Genomic DNA, 20,667 nt, shown 5'->3' with positions numbered 1-20,667 from the left:
CAGGCGCAACCCCCCCAGCTTCTGTTGGCTGGTGACTGGCCAATGGGAGTGCAGAGTGGGTGCTCGGGGTGGGGGCAGCGCACGGAGCCCAATGGCCACCCTGTCTAGAAGCCGGACTCGCAGCTGGCCGCTTCCGGGGTGCAGTGCAGAGTTGGAACAGGTAGGCACTAGCCTGCCTTAGCTGGGCAGCACTGCCGACGGGACTTTTAACGTCCTGGTCGGCGGTGCTGATCACAGCCGCTAGGGTCCCTGGATGCTGAGCAAAGCAACCCAGTGCCTTACAGGCTGGCCCAAACTTTGAAAAACACTGCTATGGATGATTTGCCTCCAGTCATACAGAACATCAGAGGCCTGGCAGAGAATCCAGATTAGAACCCTGAGTCCTGTTAGCTCCCATCTCTTTGCTTCTAAACAAGACCACATGGTCTAATTGGCTTGACTGGAGTTGTTATTGGCTTTGCTATGACAATGAAACTGTTGCTGTGGTCAATGTGCTCTTATGGCCCAGCAAGGAGTTTTCATCCCTGCCTAAAGTAAACCAATTCCTAGAGCAGCCTGTAAGGTAGGGAGTCTGGCTATTATCTAGTAGCCTTGGCACATGCGTCATATTAACAAACTTTCAAGCCCTGTCTTCCAGCCTTACCATTTTCGGATTGCATATGGGCTCCGTTTACATTCCTTTCCCTCACTCCCACTGACATCTAATGTGTTAATACTATTTTTCTTTTCCGTTAGCCTGTGGTATTCTATAAATATTTATTTGGCTTCTGCTGGGCAGCTGTAGTGTGAACTGACAGTGTCTTCAAAGGAGGCATAATATCCACAGAGGATATTCAGTATATTCTTAATTTGGAGGCTCTGAAAATACCCATACCATTTCCTAAAATTAAAAATCTCTGACATGGTTGAGGCAGGGAGGAGAGAGAGAGAACTTTAAATTAGCGCCGTATGCAGATAGAATGCTCCAGTTGCACTTCAGCATTTAACCATGTCTAGATCAGTCTAGAAGATCTTGGGATTGGTTTTAGCTCTCTGTGACACAGGTTAAGAATGCTGCCCAGGAAATGTCAGTGGGCAGCAGCCACTCTGTATGATTTAGGAGCAGCAGTGATTGGCTTCAGAGGGAGCTGTATCTAGTTCTTGTCTTTGTGACTGAGGATTTAAATTTGTGTGGTCAAGTAAAACTAAGCAGGATAATAGATGGGAGTCCTTGTGTCTCTGATATGAGCTAAAATGACCCTCTCCCGCCCCTTCACTTCCTTGGAGTTGAGAGGAAAAAGGAGTTAGGACTCTGACTGATTTTTTTTTTTTTCTGGTTGAATTTTCTCTTTTCATCAATCTGTACTCAGGCAAAAATTGGCTGCCTGGCTTGAGGTTTCTGATGAGGAACTGAGATGGAAAGTGGATGCAAAGCCATTGTCTGCTCTGCCAGCTCTGATCTTACTTGGATTGTTTCCAAAGCCTTAAGAATGTTCATAGTACTTTCCATTTCCAGTGGTGCCTCTTCGCTGGAGAACTCAAAGTGCTCTACAACAGCCTCCCAACAGGCCAGGGTTGGGATTTTAATTAGGATTTAAATCAGCTAGCAGGAAACCTTGATTTATATTACTGACTTCAGTTGTGCTTGTACTTTTTAGTTATGGACCTAAAAGAAAGTTTAATTCTCATTAGTTGGTAACTGTTAAAACATGTTGATTTGCAACAAATATAGCCTTACACTAAATTTGGTGCTTTCTTATGCTAACCAAAAGGGTATGCTATATTTATACATATTTATTTAAGCAATTAAAAATTAAAATAAAAAAGTAGCCAATTTAAATACAAAACTGATTTTGATTTTAAAAAATCCGTTTTTATCCATTCGTCACCGGTCGCGTGCAGTGGATAAATATCAGTATACCTGTCTAACCGAGGTTAAGTGTCTTGTTCAAAATCATACTGTCTATAAATGGCAGAGTCAGAAACAAAAACCAAGAGGTCCCAAGTCTTCTGATTTAACTATGAGATCATATTGTCTTTCGTAGGTCAGGATCATAAGAACAGACTGAGATGTGGAGTGTGTTGAATACTTCACTTGCTGTTATTCAGAAGAAACAACTCTGCCTGGCCATGCTGAGGTTCTTGTTGGTTAGTGCTCATTCCTATTTGCCGTCTTTTGCATCACTGACCCTTCCTGCCCGTGGCTCACCAGTGTTTACCATCAGTGAAATAATATTTTTCCATCTAAATGATGATGGTTATTATTTATATAGCTCTAGCGCTAGACACTTTACAGATAAGAAGCCTAGATCATCTTTTCCACAAAGAACTTACATTCCTTGTCCAACATTTTATTTTGACTGCAAATCAGGGTGTGATGCTTGGCCAGAAAGCGTTAAACATCATGCAAAATAAATGACTCAAATTCAACCCTTGAAGACATATGGGGAGATAATGTTTGTGTTTTTGTGTATTTATATATGTATGCGTAGTGGTCAACAATGTAATCAACAGTCCCTGTCTGTGCTGTATTCTGATCATTCAAAGATCAAAAGAACATCCTAGCATTTAAATGAAGTGTAAACATGGGATATCTCTGTATTCATCTCTCTTTGAAATGTATAGCAAATCAGCGGTGAATGGTGAAGGAATAGGTGATTGTCTTATGTTAATTCATATCGTTAAGTACCGGAGATAGACTGCCTGATGGATAAATTGCCATAATTAATCTGTGTGAATAGTTATAATGATGGATGCTTAGGAAATAAGGGCCTATTGTTCCCCGAAGGACTCCAATTTGTCAAAGAAGACCTGAAATTGTATAAAAGATCCTTGGGTCCTGATCCTTTTAATCTCAGATCTGCTTAAGCTTCATCTGGGGAAGTTTGAATTGCAAGATGAGATCCCAGTTAAACTGGTACAACCTGAATATGATATTGGACATTGGACTTTAACCTATGAACTGCATTCTAAAAAACTCTTTGCAACTACAAAGCTCACTATCTCTGCTATGAATCTGAACCTCAACAATTGAACTCATGTCTGTATGTATATTGATCTTTTAATCATACTCTCTCTTTTGTTTTTTAACAAATTTTAGTTTAGTTAATAAGAATTGGCTGCATGCGTGTATTTGGGTAAGATTGGGAATATCCATTAACCTGGGAGGTAATGTGCCCAATCCTTTGGGATTGGTAGAACCTTTTCTTTTATATGATAAAATCAGATTTTCAGAAATCTGCATCATATTTGACTTGGGAATCTGTATGGAGGCCTGAGGCTGGGTTACTTCAAAGGAACTGTGTTGTTGGCTTCTGGACAACCAATGAGGTAATAAAGAAGCTGTTTTATGCTGGCTTGGTAAATCTAAGTATTGAAATATCCACTGGGTTTTGGGGATTATCTGCCCCATTCTTTGCAGTTCATCCTAATTGGGTGACCTCGCCTGGCCCCCTCTGGGACCCCGGTCACACTGGGGCAGGAGTAAAAGCAAGAAGAAAACCCTAAATGAGAACAGACAAAACTTAAAGATTTTTGTGTGTGTGTGAATCAGCTATAATTGGTGATAGTAAGCTGCAGCAAGATACAAGTGGCATGGTGCTAGGACTTTGTAGGGTACAGGGAAAACACCTGGTTCCATAGGAATGTGACTTCCCCCTATTGTGCAAGATAGGGACAGCCTTGCTGTTTGCCTTTCCATTAAATGTGAAACCTAGAGGAAGGAGAACAGGGAAGCTAGATTATTGTAATTGGCCATGGTGGGGAGAGAAGAGATGGCTACCTGGCTCCTCTGTGTGAAGGTTCCCTGACACCATGCAGTATGCTCAGGAATTCTAGGGGATGTGTATGTTTGTGGTGATTGCCTTCAGCCATTGAAATATTCTTTCAGTACTACTAAATCTAGTCCAGACAGAGTCCTGAGGTTCTCTCCACCTTTTTTCATTTTGAGAGAACTATCACTCTGCGTCTCTTATAATATTTTTGCCCATAGGTGGTGCTAGCCCATTGGGGGGCCACCCACAAACAACACATATTAAAAAAAGCGAATGGGGGCCCGCTTTTGCTGCTTGGGGCCCTAAGCAATATAGCCTTAGTCTGCTTACGCCTAGCGTTGGCTCTGTTTTTGCCTTTAGGCAACCACCACTGTAGCAGGTGAGCATTCTCCTTCCCACGCTGTGCCATCTTTTGATCAGCGAGCAGAAGCTGTTCACATAGCAGCTGTCAGTATTGACTCTTTAGAAGCAAAGTATTGCGCACCAACCAAACCAGGGAGCAGAAGACTTAACATTGTATTGGAACGTAGGTTTCCTGCAGTCACCAACTGTTGGGGTAGCTGATCTGAGACACTGGAGGTATAAAGAGTGTGTGTAGTAGACTTCCAGAGTATTGAAAGGAAAACAGAGAACCATGTAGAGGTGTACAAATTAGTGAGTAATCGTCTCTATTTGCAGCCCTAAGTAACATAGACAGCACCACTCAGAAATGGAGTTTGACCACAGATTCCATATTGGCATGAAGTGGACAGTACTAGTGGGAAATGGAGCTCTAAATTCGATCCCAAATTATTTTTTGTTAATGTAGTCTCATTGAGTACAGTTACAATGTGCAAACTTAATAAAAAAAGTGAGAGACTGTAGGGAGATTGCTTGTCTTTAGGGATATTGCCCTATTCTGGACTGTCATAAATATAAAGGGAAGGGTAAACACCTTTAAAATCCCTCCTGGCCAGAGGAAAAAACATTTCATCTGTAAAGGGTTTAGAAGCTAGGATAAACTCACTGGCACCTGACCAAAATGACCAATGAGGAGACAAGATACTTTCAAAGCTGGAGTGGGGGAGAAACAAAGGTTCTCTCTGTCTGTGTGATGCTTTTGCCGGGAACAGAAAAGGAACGGAGTCTTAGAACTTTAGAACTTAGTAAATAATCTAGCTAGATATGCATTATATTCTGTTTTGTTTAAATGGCTGATAAACTAAGCTGTGCTGGAGGGAACATATTCCTGTTTTTGCGTCTTTTTGTAACTTAAGGTTTTGCCTAGAGGGATTCTCTATGTTTTGAATCTGATTACCCTGTAAGGTATTTACCATCCTGATTTTACAGAGGTGACTCTTTTACTTTTTCTTTTCTTTTAAGAACCTGATTGCTTTTTCATTGTTCTTAAGATCCAAGGGTTTGCATCTGTGTTCACCGATGCAAATTGGTGAGAATTTTTATCAAGCCTTCCCCAGGAAAGGGGGTATAGGGTTTGGGAGGATTTTTGTGGGAAAGACATTTCCAAACGGGCTCTTTCCCTGTTATATATTTGTTAGATGCTTGGTGGTGGCAGCAATAAAGTCCAAGGGCAAAAGGTAAAATAGTTTGTACCTTGGGGAAGTTTTAACCTAAGCTGGTAAAAATAAGCTTGGGGGGTTTTTCATGCAGGTTCCCACATCTGTACCCTAGAGTTCAGAGTGGGGAAGGAACCTTGACATGGACAGATGGCTCCTCCCTTTGAGAGAGAGAGTGGAGCACTCTGTATGGCTCATGCTTTGGCATTATTTGTATAGTTTGTCATGTCAGTGAAGTGTTATTGAATTGAAATGAATGTGTGTGGGTGTCTGGCTGGATGGGGACACTAAAAACTACAAGGAAGCGTAGAAACAAGGGGAAGGTGAGACATCCAGCAAGAAGAGATGTGGTTGTAGTGAATAATTCAGAGGAAGAGGGGTCTGATTTATCCTGGGCCCTGTAAATCTCGGTTAGATGCATTTTTTGCATTGAATTCATTGTAATAAAATGTCTTTCCTGGTTGCAATAAATTGACTTTGTTGTCAAGTGCCTTGGTATAAATGGAAGGAGTTAGGGTGAAAAATGTAAATACTTTAAAAAAAAAAAAAAAGGAAATTCACAGATCCTATATGGGAGGAGATTAGAGATCAACCAAGATCAGGGCCCTACTGTGCTTGATGCTATGTAAAGATAGAATGAGAGTCAGTCTTTGCCCTGAGGAGCTAGCAGTGTAAATAGACAAGATGGCAAGGGGTGGGGGAAAGGAATATAACATACAAGTAGAGTGAACAGTGTGGTGGTCTCCAAACAGCATGAGAGTTCCATGAATGTTTGCCTTTTTAAAAACTTATGTATCTGTTTTATTTTTTAGGTGTCAATTTGTTAGAGGAAGAGTAGATAAATGGGTAGGAAGGAAAGTGAGATGTTAAAGGGGGAGAGGCATGGAGGGAAGGAAAGCAAGTGTGGAGGGTGGGTCAAGTGAGGCTGAAGTGCAGTCACTGTGTGGCGTAAACTTTATCCATGTGTGATAAGCATGACATTTCTAGCTTCAGCAAATTGATCCAGCAGGACCTAAATAAATGCTCTAAAAGGTAGTAAAAAGTGGTCATTTTGAAAGCTTCTAACTGTTAACCTCATCAATAAGCTTATATCAGACATTCTGAGAAATTCAAGCTGGGCACATGTGTGCCTTTAGGGAAGGAATAATTTTGTTTTTCTAATACAATCAGTGGGGTAGCTCCCCACTCAAAACAGCATTTTCACACAGATTTATCTGTGGGATTGAGACCAGTGCCTGGCTTGTGTATGTCACATGCTCTGATCACTGTCTCTCATTCTTTATGCTTAAATGGGTAAGAAATTGCAGTTTGTAATTCTGGTGTGCAGCTGCCAGGTAGTGCCTTTGACATTGCAGGAATGAAAAAATGTGTGACCCTTTCCTCCCCTTTCCCTCTTTTTTACCATTTAGAGTCTGGTTTTAGGCTGGACACACTGATCCTGTTCTGTTCACCCTGGGACTGCTGATCTGGGCAATTCACAGATTCCAAGCACTTGGGAGATCCAGATGAAGAGACAAATAACTGTTGCTCCCCACCCCTGCTACCATTGTTCTCTCCCCCTTCCAATCCAAGGGCAGCTGAGGGCCCCTTAAAATGGGCAGCATAAAAAGAAGGTAACATCAAACAGCTTAAATATCAAACATTAAAGACTCTACACTTTAATGTTAACTGAGACTAAAATTGCTTGACAGCTGTTCTTGTCAGTAAAGTGCAGTGCTGTCTTGCCCAGTAGGTGGGGATAGGGGTCAGGGTGGGAAGAAGACCTCCTGCTTTTGAGCCTTTTATCAGCATGGCCTGCATTGAGCTACTCCTGCTGCAGCAGTCCCCATGTAGTGCACTCACTTAGGTTGTGTGCTGCTGTTGCCAGGAGTCCCAGGCCTTTGATTGGCAGAGAGAGGCCCACGGAGTTGGCCCTCTTTAAAGTCCGCCCCCACATCCTCCAGCACACAGACAGTCGAGGCTGTTCTGCTCACAGAGTGAGAGAGCGGGCGAATGAGCCAGTGCCTGTTGCTTGGCTGGTGCTGTTTTTGCTGGCAATGGGTAGGGTTTGATCACTGACAACAAACTATTACAGATTTTGCTTCTCCTACTGGCTCCTCGATCAGCCCAGAAGGATGGGTTTAACTGCTTTGTCGCCATAGCAGCCCTTAATGGATTGTTCTGAAAAGTTACAAGGAGAGTGAGAGGATTTGTTTAAACCTGTGCGGGGAAACTGCTTTCTGCAGCTCTGAGCTTTACGGTTTTTTTTGTTTTTTTTGCGCCCCTTCAGCACAGCAAAGAGGAAACTGAATGATCTCTGGAGCTGCTGGAATCCAGGTACTGTAGCAGCTTTGTGCAGGTTGTTTTGCTCCTTTTGGATGAGTTTGAACCCCCTACCACCTCACGTTGAGAATTTTGTGTGTGTGGTGTTTTTTGTGATGCTGTTGTGGTACTTTCAATAGAGATTAGTTGGGACTTAACTAGGTCTTGTTTGCCAACTTCAGATGGACTCGGCTGTCTTATTGTGTTTGGTCTTTGTCAACAAAATTCCCACTCTCTCTCTTCCCCTACCTCTCCATTGTGCGTGGTATTATTTCTATAGTCTCTGATGTTGGAGTGATTTTCTTCCTTGCTTTCTCAGCATGGGTGAGCTATACCAAGCACAGGGCTTCCATATCTTCTGTCTTCATGTATGAGACCAAGGACGTTTTCCTGTCTTGTCCTTCTGAGATCTTAGTTATTGTCCTATTGTTGGTGGAAATATTTAGATTTCTGCCCCTCTCTTTTGCAGAGGCAGGAAAGCACCCAGGTAACTAGTGCTTCTTTGAGAGGGTGGCCTAATATAATCGTAATACAATATAAGGCTCTAATGTCTTTCTTTGCCTGCACTGGGGACCATCAGTTTTATAATGGGCTTCTGCCTATGTAAAAAACCAAAATACTGCTGTGGAGACAGCAGACTTTACTCCTTGGGGTGAGGAGTGGAAAGGGAGTTCAGATCGTCACAGGTCTGTCTGAGATGCAGAAAACCAGAATTGACAGAAAGAGGGGTGTGTGTGTGTGTACACTTGCATAGCTAGTTGTATATGTTGATGAAAAGTGCTGTGTAAATGTAAATTATTAATTATTCTGTGTTCCATTTAGCTTTGATTACTTCTTAAAGTTTGTAAACATTTCAATCTAAAATGGATGTTGTTTTAGCTTGTGTTTTTAACTATATACACTGGTCTTTCTGTGGGCTGCACTGTCCCTTGGGGGTAGATATACAACACAAGATACCCAGTTTCATTCCTTGTACCATACAGTTGGTGAGGCCTGGCATTCTCATAATTCAAGTCCTTCAGCCTGGTATAAGTTCTTTGTGCCTAAGGCACCTGTCACTTCCATTAATGTTAATAGAGCTGACACATGTGCAGAGTGGCTAGAAAATAGATGCTTTTTATTTTCTGTTTACAGCATGAATTTAAGATACCTAAATCAAAGGACTTGTCTTGGGCTTGATTTTTCAGAAGTGTTAAGCACCCACAACTGCACTTGAAAGTCAGTGGGAGCTGTAGATGCTCAGCACTTCTGAAAAATCAGGCCCTTAACATGTTACTCTATGTTGATACTTTAAAGTAGTCTTGTGATAACAGTTACATTACAGGATAGGAAATGTGGTTTTTCTTAACCTCTACATTTGGCGCACAGACATTCACCCATGTTTGCAGACACGCAGCCTGAGACACACCCATGTATACATGTGCTGGTCTCAAGGCTTCAGTTCTGTAAAAATTTATACTTTATAAAGTTGCTTTGAAGTCACAAACAACATGACAGCACTGTAGGAGCTTTAGCCTTGGTGATGCAATTGTCTGTTCAGGCTGATTTCTTAAATACTAAATTAAACACAACCCAGCCAGTACCCGAAAGGAAACTCTCCCCTGTACATCAGACACTGTTGTAAATCTACATGGTATTTAATGACACCATCCCTGGTCATAACTATGCTTTGCAGAAGCCCACTGTAAACATGACTTGCTCTAACACACTTCTGGCAATAACACACGCACATACTCTTGCATTCCAGTGCTCTCAAGTCTACCAGTTTTTTTTGTCCTCATCCAACACAGCAAGAATTGACAGAAAATATTTTTAGCTTTCGAGGATGATGTTCAGCTCCATCTGTCTGCAAAAAAAAGTCCATGTGCTGGAGAGAGAAGGGGACTAGTCTCTCATATAGGCTAAAAATGAGTGCTGCTGTTACCGAAAAAAGGGCATCAAATCAAAATAATATGTTGCATGTGTATACATTTGACTTTCTCTTTCTTTAGAGTGACACTGCCTTATATCTGCTTGATTTCAGTGAGAACATGAAGAAACCAGTTTGACTTTGTGATGTAGAGACCTTCATTGCTGCCCATCTTGTAAAATCAACATGTGCACAGTAGTTTTTTCTGTTTTTAAAAAAAACAGCAAAAAAACCCACAACAATGTATGTGATAACACAGGCAACACATCCACATCTCTGAGAGTATAACCAGGCCCTTAGGAGGTTAATGGTACAGGTGGTTGTGTTAAGAATGGACCACTTTGTGATGTTAGTTGCCACAGATGTCTGTGACTGTAAGATGAAGAAACAAAGTCAGCCATTGAAATTTATCCGTCTCCAGTTTAATTTCATCATGCTGGCTTTGATTCCTGCCAGAGAGGTTCTTAACAGTAATGGGAATCAACCTGTGACCCTTGTTTGACTCTCTAGATAGAGCCTGGCATGCAGCTCTCTTTATCTGTAGGTCTGCTGTTGGTAATAGTTTGCACTTCTCTAATGCCTCCCATCTATTAATATTAGAGCATTTTTCCAGCTCTAGTAAATTAAGCTTCACAGTATCCCTATGAGACAGAAGTAATATTAATGCTCATTTTGCAAAGGAGTAAATGAAGACAGAGAGAAATAGCTTGGTTTTTAACCCCATCAAAGCCAGTGGGGACTGTTGGTTCTCAGAACCTCTGAAAAAACAGATCCTAAATAATACCTAGCTCTTAGGTAGTGTTTTTCTTCCATAGAAGAGCTTTATGGTGGGGTGGGTGTGTGTGTGTGAGAGAGAGAGAGAGAGAGAGAAATATGAGTATCATTATCCCCATGATTTGCCCAGGGTTGTGCAGGATGCCTGTTACAGAGACAAGAGTCACACCCAGATCTCCTGAGACCAGTTTGGTGCTTTAAAGGGACACTGTCAATATGAAATCTTGTCAGTTTTAGAAACCTGAGATATAGGTAATTTCAGGTCCTATGTCTTCCCCGCAGACCCCTGCCAACTTTTGTGGCTTTGGAATCATATTTTTCTGTTTTTAAAAGTAGTTTTTCTCTCCCCTGTTGCTGTGTGAAAACCCCACACAAAGAAAAGAGGAAACTCACCTTACAGGGGAAATGGTGAAAATGGCTGTACGCAAAGTACTGTCAAATGCACACAATAACACTGAGAAACAGAGACAAATATTTTCTCCACTTGCCTTTGTACTTGCACTTGTTACAACAGTAGCTAAGAAATTTCCAGACAGAAGTGTTCTATTTAAGTCAATGGTGTCCCTTTAACCAGCATTCCTGCCTGACTCACATGAAGCAGTGCAGGGGTGCTTTGTGTACACCCATCCTGTCACAGAAATGAGAAGCTGCTGGAATCTCCCCTTACTTAAATAATGAAGAAAGATAGAGGAAGAAGAAAGAGAGGACACAACTCCCACTTCCTCCTATCAAAATGGGTGGGGAGGAAGGCAAGAAAATTGGGCATTAAACTTAGTCAAAGAAAGTTATAAAATAACCCAAATGTAGTGTTTTGATACTGTGATATAGCATCAGTTCCATACCTCTGGTGTGAAGAGAATGTTAATTGCACCCAAGTCAGGAAATGCCGGTCAAGACTGATGCATAACCTTAACTCTGTCCATTAATACATATGCATTACATTAGTCTTTAGTTGTGCGATCACATACTATTTCTCAGCAATGCAATAGAATATTATATCAATTTTTCTAGAACTCTAGGTACATGTGTATGGCAGGGAGTCTTAAATTCAAGTATGTGGAAAGGATATGGTAACTGACACAGAAGGCTTTCTGGGGGGGAAGAAAGAAGGCTTGGCATGCAATTAGGAGTGCAGTTTGCAGTACTGTTGTACTTGCTCTGTTTTATAGCTGGAAACCACCATAAGATGCCAAAAGTTGAATCCTGGAGCTGTTTTCTATTGCAGCCTGTATGCAGTGGAACACCAGCATTTCAGAGGAGCATAACTGGTACTTTGGCTGCAGCTAGACTTACGCATCCCCTGATGTGTGAGGAACATAAGGCACTGAGGTACCCAAATGGTTCTTACGTGGAATGCCTCATTTAACCAATCCCAAATTCCTCACAAAGGCAAATCTCCTATGGAAATCTTAAAGTGATTTTCATTGGCATCAAATCCTGCTTTTTCATATGTGCATGCAAGTCCCATTGAAATCAAATGGAATTAAGTTAACACCTAGGAGGGCAGAATGGAGCATCCTGTATTAAAAGGGATACTGTGAGCTCAGTCGTGAGGGACAGGGAGAAGAGGGCAGGGGGAGAACTGATTTATTTAAAAATAAATACATTTTCCATAGAGTGTGTTTTTATTGTTTTTATTTAAAGAATTAAAATGTTCAGAAGGCTTTTTCTGCCCCCAAACTGTGCTCATAAGTTTCTTCTAGGTACTCCTCTCCATTGTACATCCTCTACCTTCCCCGCCCCCCACCTCTTTCCTTTCTCTCTGTACACATGCCTGCTTGCTGATTCTTCAGTTTCAGCTCTGCTGCTGTTGGTGGCGGTGAACACCCTTTTGCAGAGCTTGTGGCTTGGTGTGCAAGGGAGCTCCTTCCAGTGTAGTGTATGAGTCTTCCACCAACAAATCAGTGAACTGTACACCAGATGTTATCTAATGCACAAAGTAAACAAATTGGGGGGGAAACACCAGGAAAATAATGTTGTTTTCAGTTATAAAGATCTTATGGGTAAATAAGCGGTACAAAGTTTTGGATGAAACTATGATTTTTTCAGGTTGAGGGGTCCTTTTAATGCCCCTGGCTGTAGCCTGCGGTGGGAGTAAGGTGGTTGCGGGGAACCTTCCTCCTTGGAAGCCAGGAGACTGTTGTCTGGGAGTCTTGGACTATTCAGGCCTGGTCTGCATTTAGAATGTAAGTCAACATAGCTACGGCACTTGGGTATGAAAAATCCACGCACGATCATCATAGTATGCAAACCTAATGCCTGGTGGGGATGCAGCTAGGCTGACAGAAGAATGCTTCCATTGACCTAGCTACCATTGGTCAGTGAGGTGGAGTTCCTACAGTGATTCAAAAACCCCTTCCATTGCTGTAGTCTGTCTATGTTACGAACTTACAATGGCATAGATAGGGCACTGCTACAGCGCTTGAAGTGTGGAAATGGCCTCGGTCTCAGAGACATTCATGCAAACTAGTTTCGCTGTTTTGAATACACCAAAACAACTTGTTATGAAAGTGCTGAGAGAGAGAGACAGTCGGTTTTCATTGTCCCCATATTGAATACAAAGATGTGGAGGGAGGAAAGGAAATTTTTTTTGTTTTGCAAAAGGTGTGGCTTATAAGAACCCGGTTTAATAACAACTGTCTCTTGTGTGCGCTGCAGGAATGTGGAAAGACCATGCGTGGCTTGTAAACTGATCCACCTTGTTGCTTTCAGAACTTTCTAATCAGGAGGGGAGGTGGTGGTTAACTATGAATAGAACAAAATCATAGCTTTCAGTTTCCAAATATGCATCTTCTCATATGCAGTGTGCTCTCTGAGCTGAGTATTATGTACACAAGCTTTTCATGTTGCCTTAGCTGGCACTTAGCACTTGGGTGTTTCCTTTTCTCTAGGTCAAAAACCCCACTCAATTTAATGAAGGGTTGTTCCTGTCATCTAGCTTCTTATTTTGGCCTATGCTATTGGCCTCCATGTAGGAAGAACCAGGGTCATACTGTGGCATTATCTTCTGTAAAACGGTCTGCTTCATCTGCAAAAGGAAACTAGTCCCTTTTTCTTTCCCTTGCCAGCTAGTGCAGTGTTGCTTTTGGAGGAGTAGGGATATTTGTTGTCATTCACTAATGATTGCTGTAAGAAGTTAAATAGCGTTTTATTGGAGGAAATGCATTTCACTTTGAGGACACCTGTGAAGGAGCAGGAGAGAAGGCTGCCAGGCACAGCAGGGATTAAAGAAAACCTCTGGGCTCAGTTAGCTCTGCCTCGTTCTACCTGCAGCCAATGCCAAGCCTGGAGGGGGAGAAAAGAAGGGAGCCCGGCTCAGTCAAGGGCTGACTGGTGAAGAGGCAGGAGCTCTCTGTATGCCTGCCTGAAGGCACAGACCAGCAACCTGCCTGCCAGCACAGCCACTGGAGGCAAGTGAGTCTTCCCCTGCCAAGGGGAACCTACAGAGAAGCCTCAACTGTGGGGCAACTGGACTAAGCCAGGCCACGCCCCAAACTAAAGGACTTACATAAGGAGCAGGCCAGGAAAACAGGCCCTGAACTCCCCCTTATGGCTGGGAGAAAGCTCCATCTCCCCTGTTTAGGGGTTGAGCGACATGGGACCCTGAGCCAAGACCTGAGGGAAAAGGATGAGTCTGTTCACTCTACTGCCCCTGTAACCAACTATCTAGCCACTAGGCTGCCTGGCCACTGAAGACCCTATCACAACACCCTATAGTGTTACCATCTAAGTAATGATTGGGAGTGGTGGGTGCTTTGACCAGTGGCTTGCAAAATCTGCACATGCTCCCCAGTAACTGCTGTCTTGGATTCCCTCTGACAAAAGGGAGTCCTTGGCAGCATAGCTAAACTGGTGGACATGCAGCTTTTTACATGATTCGCTCTCCCAAAACCCTGATGGGATCCCATGGATTGGAAATATTATTGGGCCACAAATTCTGAAGGGGCAATGGAACTTGGAATTCCCATTATGGGGAGTGGAAATAGATTTCAACTTTCTGAAATTATGTTGGCAGGAAGACGATCTAGGATTTTTTATTTATTTATTTATTTATTTATTTATTTGATTTCCACCCGACCCCCACGACCCACACTTAATAGTTAACATCGAGTTCCAAAGAGAATCCTGGTATAGGTTTTAGCTGTTGAGACAATGGCCCAGACCCATAGCTGGTGTAAATCAGTGAATGAAGTTAAGATCTGGTCTGGCAATGATACTTTGCACTTGCATATGACTCCCATTTGAAGATCTCAAATATTTGAGGTTTGCTCATTTTTTAAAATATCCCTCTGATATAGGGAAGTAATATTACACTATGTTATGGAGGAGTAAACTGGCACAGAAAGAGGCTAGAGTAAAGGGACTTACCCAGGTCACATAATGAGTTGGTGCTGGAAGAAGAATATAGGAGTTATGACTGGCATTGATGTAACCGATAAGCATCCCCACCATAGTTGGTCTGTTATCATCAAGCTCCTGAAATTTGATTAGACTGCGAAGTAGTCTTCCAAGAGAATAATACTTAGTACTTATATAGTGCTCTTAATGTTCAAACATGGAAGTGCATTATACACATTATTTAATGAATCCTCACAACAGTCCTTTGAAGGGTAGGTGTGACGTTGCACTCTATATGATTTCATAAAAATATGCTAATGAGTGTGAATATAATGTAACTGGGATATGCTTCATGCAAAAGGTCTCTTGTAAGGTATCATTACAAAATTTATAATATACTGAATGTGTTCATCCTATTTGTATGAATGTATCATTCTTGTATCTGAAACTAGAAATATAAAATATAACTCTGAGGGCCTATTGTAATTATGCAAAGTGTGGGCCATTAATGGTGGTTTGGAATCTTGATGGCTTCCGTTAACCAGGACAATTGACTGTAGATGGCTCTGTTTTACTGGTAAGTCTTCCTGTATACTTGTGTGCTGGGAAATGGGTAATGAAGTCTTTCACTGAACTGGAATCCATCTTTAACCTGGTGTTTTTCCATTGAGAAGGAGGGGTGGGAACCCAGAGAGGGACAAAGGATTCCTGCCTTATGCAAAAGTGGCTGGAACAGAACAAAGTGGGTGGCCATCATGAGAAATCCCCTAGCTACCACCTGAGCTGGAACAAGGGCTGTACCAGGGGAAAGGATTGTGCCCAGACTAGGCAGGCGTCCAGTCTGTGAAAGAAACTTATTGAAACATCTCTGACGGTGAGATTTTATCTGTATTCAGTTTTATTACTGTACTAGACTTAGACTTGCATGTTTTATTTTATTTTGCTTGGTAATTCACTTTGTTCTGTCTGTTATTACTTGGAACCACTTAAATCCTACTTTCTGTATTTAATAAAATCACTTTTTACTTATTAATTAACCCAGAGTATGTATTAATACCTAGGGAGGTGGCAATCAGCTGTGTATATCTCTCTATCAGAGTTATAGAGGGCGAACAATTTATGAGTTTACCCTGTATAAGCTTTATACAGGGTAAAATGGATTTATTTGGGGTTTGGACCCCATTGGGAGTTGAGCATCTGAGTGTTAAAGACAGGAACACTTCTTAAGTTGCTTTCAGTTAGGTCCGCAGCTTTGGGGCACGTGGTTCAGACCCTGGGTCTGTGTTGGAGCAGACTGGCGTGTCTGGCTCAGCAAGACAGGGTGCTGGAGTCTCAAGCTGGCTGGGAAAGCAGGGGCAGAAGTAGTCTTGGCACATCAGTTGGCAGCTCCAAAGGGGTTTCTGTGATCCAACCCGTCACAGTAGGTTAACAATTATCCCCCTTTTATAACTGGGAAAACTGAAACAGGGACATTATGGGATGTGCCCAAGTCTACAGAATTAGACAGTGGCATATCCAATAATAGGAACTGATGATTCTCCATCCTGTGGCCCAACCACTGGACTAGGATTCTCATGGAATCCCTGTTGCTGGAATTATTTTAAAATAGGCTGGGCACAGGATTTGGCAATATACTTTGGGAAATAATCCTTCACAGACTAGTGAATGGACTTGATTAACTACTGTGGGATTTTTCCTCCCCTATAGAATAGGTGTATAATTTTTGAAAGAGTTTTTGTGGTTAGTTGACTGGAAATGTCTCATGGACATCTGTGCAGTCTTTCAGTTGTGTCATAAGTTTAATGTGGTTCTGGTTCTCAGTCTTGGAGATCCAGTCCCCATTCTTATCCCCTTTATCATAACTACTGCAACTTATTTGAATGGTGGCTTTAGTTTGGCAAATGTCAATCCTTGCAAAATTGATGTCAGAGGAGAGAAGGAGAAGCAGTTTTTCTGAGTGTATTCATTGTGAAAGTTTGAATACCTACTTTCAAAACAAAATAGCATGTCTAGGAGTTCCTTTCTAACCAGATTCAATTCTGCAGTGGCAACTCCAGACTAACAGGCAGAACATGAGGTACAGGGCAGGAGGTTTGCTGATGAGAGATTTTCATATATATAAAAATGACACACAAGGAATCCTCTATTTCTTTCTCTCTCTTTGTTTTGGTGTGGGTATCTTCCTTGTGATAGCATCATGGACCTTCTAGAAGCCTTCTCTTTTAAATGGAGTAAATTGCCTTTTCAAGACAGTGAATTGAGTCAAGGGTGAAGAGGGCAGGTCTACTGGTCAAGTCACAGGATGTAACTGAAATGAGGCTACTGTGAGGGTAAAGCCTGGTTTGATCCTTGAATGGTGAATGCTTTTAGGGATACTTTTGGGGATTGAGGCTTTCCTATTTGTAGGCCTTGTCTACATTAGTCCTACTAGCCATGAGTCGTATTCCACTTGGGTTCTCAGAGCCCATTTTGGAATATCTATTGGGGTCATAATGGTGGTTTTGATTGATAATGACCCCTAGAGGGATTAATGGGTAGACCCAGGCTATGCTAGCATTAAAGATGGTAAGTATATCAAATTTGCTCCTTTTGCCATGCGCCAGCAGGGTTGACACAGGCCTGCTGCACATCAGAACTTAAATCCCTGCTGGTGTGCACTAAGGCACCATGTAGACAAGTTCTAAACAGAAATTACTTGCTGTGCAAATTCATCCTTTTGTGCAAACTCCATTTTCTTCAGCCTAGTTATATCAGGGATGAATTTGGCCCATAATGAACTTCTTCTTAGCTTGTTTTCCTTCTGCTCTAGAGATTCTATCTTTGCTTTATCTCCTTCTTCTGCATCAGTGTTTACTGTGTCTTCCTTTCCCCTGGCAACTTGCAATAGTGTCTAAGTATTTATATGGCCCCTTGGCCTTCACCTCAGTATCTGAGCACCTCTCAAGCATTTTAAAATAGGAATAACAATTTCTGTTCCTTCCTAGCCTGGAGGAGAACATAACTCGATTAGTTTAGTGGTTTTTGTTTTATTTGTGTTTGTGAGAAACACTTGTTGAAGGGAAGCTAAGGCTCAGAGCTGAGATTTGTCGTTATTTCTGAACATGGAAAGGTCTGTGGCCAGTTATATCAAAGATGGATTCCAGAGGTTAGGCCTAGTTCCTGTGACGATTCCCCTATTGGTTGACCATTGAGTTGCTCCAATGGAACAGAGTCATGGGAGGTCATGGTTGTGGAGGGAAGGATGATTTTTCAGGTAGTTTCCAAGCTCTGGGATATCAGGGCAGTGATTACAAACTGGACTATGTATTCAATAGGGAACCAGTGGAGAGGGTTTGAGAAGTAACATATTGGATCCTGATGTGGTGATGTGATTGGAGAGGTGCCATAGAAAGCAGACTTGGAAAAAACCTGTTTTTTTTTTTTACAGATTGATCTTGTGTAGAGCAGATCATCATCCTGCATAATATTGTACAGAAAAACAATGCATGGCAGTTGCCAGTAGCCCTGAACTTTGTGGATTTTCAAAAGGCTTTTGATCAGGTAGAGAATCACTGTGGCAGATAATACGAATCTATGGAGTCCCCAGCAAAATCATTCAAATTATTAGGAATTTGTATTGGAATGTTCAATGTGCAATAAAGATAAACTAGGAGCTAACAGACTGGTTTAAAGTGACTACTGGTGTTAGACAAGGTTGTATCTTGTCCCCCATTTTGTTTGTAGACGCTATTGACTATGTGACAGACTGTCAACATGATTATCAACGTTGCCAGTCAGATGCCCTTGCAATCTCTGCTAACCAGAAAGGTGTTGTTAATAAATCAAAGATGGAAGTTATGAAAATTAATTTAGGTTGTCCATAGATTGAAGTGTTATGAAAACTAAATCTAAAGCACCACAGAACTGTTTCTATATACATTTGGTTTATAATGCCAATGGAAAAAGTGGGTTTTTAAAAGAAGCAAATTCCCTTTTAGAGTCTGCAACTCAAGACCTGCAGCACTTTGCTAGAAGCTGAGTGGCTCGAAACTGGGCATTGTATTTTCATTGTGCAAATAAGCAAACAGTGTTAATGGCAGATAATTAAGTTAGTGGCCTTCTAAGCCTTGTTATAGAAAGAGGAGGGTCTGGAACAAGAAAAGAGTTTTAGAAGACCAGTATGCAATTAGGTTTTGTGTCATTTTAAATTATCTCCTTTTTTGTTAAAAAGTGGTAAAATGATATTAGGGAATTCTGTGATCTTATTAGTCGTCATTAATGATGTTTTATTGATCTCTTTTCTTAGAGAGTGAAGTAGTTCAGCAACTAAAAGTAGGTCTCACCCAAGTTCTGTTGCCAGGATATTCAAGTTTTGTTCCTAAAACATCTTTTTACCATCTCTGGCATAGTGCCAGACCTTTGCTTAAAAAGGAAGATTTGAAATGGGTGATAAATGCTTTACAAAAGGGCAGCCTGGAAAAGGCATCTTAGTCAGAGGAGGCACCTCTGATTATATATTGTCCAGAATGTAGCATATTCAGAATACAGGAGCACAAGGGTGAGATTCACCCCTGGTATGAAGGGGGCCACGTTCTAAGTAGGGAGAGTGAATTTCACTGCTAAACATCAAGATGGCTTTATGGGTACCAACCCTGCTCTAAAATCGCTGTACTGATTTCCTGATAAAATTCAGAATTGAGATCAAAGTATTTTTTACTAAAGTAAAGCACAAAGGAACTGTGGTAATGCGTACTTGATAAACCTTTTATTACCATATGTTAGTTGCACAGTGAAGTCTGAATCAACAAACCATTATCAGTGTCTGCTGATACAACTTCAGGTCTGATTCTGATCTCACTTAAACCGGTTTAATTCAAGAGTAATTCCTCTAAAATTAGTGGAGTTAGACAAATATGAGAGGAGAATCAAGCCCTTACCATCTGAGACTGTCTACACTAGCACTTTTGTCAGTCAGGGTGTGGAAAAAACCACCCCTCACACTGACATAAGTTTCACCAACAGAAGCACTGGTGTGGACAGTCTTCCGCCAACACAGCTACCGCTGCTCATTGGGGGTGGTTTAATTATGCCGATGGGAGAGCTCTCTCCTGTTGGCATAGAGCAGCTACATGGGAGATCTTACAGCGGTGCAGCTTTAGCGGTACAGCTGTGCTGCTCGAAGGTGTGTAGTGTTGACATAGCCTAGAGATACAAGGCCTATAGTAACTGTATGTCTATTGGGGAGACTCATTACTCAGTTTTCTCTGTAGCATCTCATCTGTCACCATGACATGAAGACTGTGCAAGAGAGAACCTGTTTGTTGTAGCCTTTGCTTTCAAAATTTTAGAAATGCTAGTGCTTTATTGGGCAGTGTTTTATGTCTCTCCCTGGACAAAAGAAGCTGTATGTAAATACATTCTGTTGTGGCTATCACCATGGCTATTGAAAAATATCCTAATGTAACTTTTATTGCATGTATATACAGTATACATACGTGCAATGTATGTGTATTTGTTGGTTTGCAGTTGCTGTGGTTGAAATTGATCAGGGGTTTTCCTGGCGCCTTACCTTGCTTTCATCACTGTTGTCAATAAAAAGGACCAGCTGGCAGGTCAAGGTCCCTCCAGGTACTAGTGATAACAATTATTCTATAATAATGATTGATGCAATAATTATAATCATAGTAAAAACCCTTTTTAAGACAGTTTTAACCCTTTCTGAAGTCTTTTTAGACCCTTTTTTAATTGTGGTTCCTCATGGTAGTTTCTTGGCCTCATCTGTGCACCCCTCCATTTTAATACCCATCTTCCCTGGTTAACAATAGTGGTGGCAGCAGAAAACAATGTCTTGCCTTGATCAGTCTAGTTGGATCCTCATACCCCATCCCGATGTATATGTCAGGTGATGGTAGGGGTTGTTACACTTCATATATTAGCAATAGATACGGTGTTATTTATTTTCTATCTCTAGTTGCAGGCACAGCAAGCATAAAACAACAATTAAAGCAGAACAAATTAACCAAATCTTAACTCAAAAGAATCTCTCCTCAAACCATAA

The 20,667-nt window shown here is 41.6% G+C and overlaps 1 protein-coding gene across 4 annotated transcripts in view; it reads left to right on the top strand.

Moving 5' to 3' along the window:
• The window catches only part of PALD1 (phosphatase domain containing paladin 1), a 193,048-nt gene that overhangs the window by 7,606 nt on the left and 164,775 nt on the right, over positions 1-20,667 (top strand). Inside the window, exons 1-2 of one of the 4 annotated variants that reach the window (XM_073353589.1) lie at positions 7,256-7,348; positions 7,578-7,624. The exons of 1 other annotated variant lie outside the window; for it this stretch is intronic. The gene's annotated coding sequence lies outside the window, so the exon portion shown is untranslated. Of the gene's footprint in view, positions 1-7,255; positions 7,625-20,667 lie in introns of those variants that run through there. 2 more of the 4 variants (XM_073353590.1, XM_073353588.1) reach the window with 2 other exon arrangements.

The sequence above is a fragment of the Lepidochelys kempii genome, chromosome 7, assembly GCF_965140265.1.
Source record: "Lepidochelys kempii isolate rLepKem1 chromosome 7, rLepKem1.hap2, whole genome shotgun sequence".
In the NCBI taxonomy this organism is placed as follows: Eukaryota; Metazoa; Chordata; order Testudines; family Cheloniidae; genus Lepidochelys; species Lepidochelys kempii.
The sequence above is the reverse complement of the archived record's forward strand: the minus strand, read 5'-3'. Positions and strand labels throughout refer to the sequence as shown.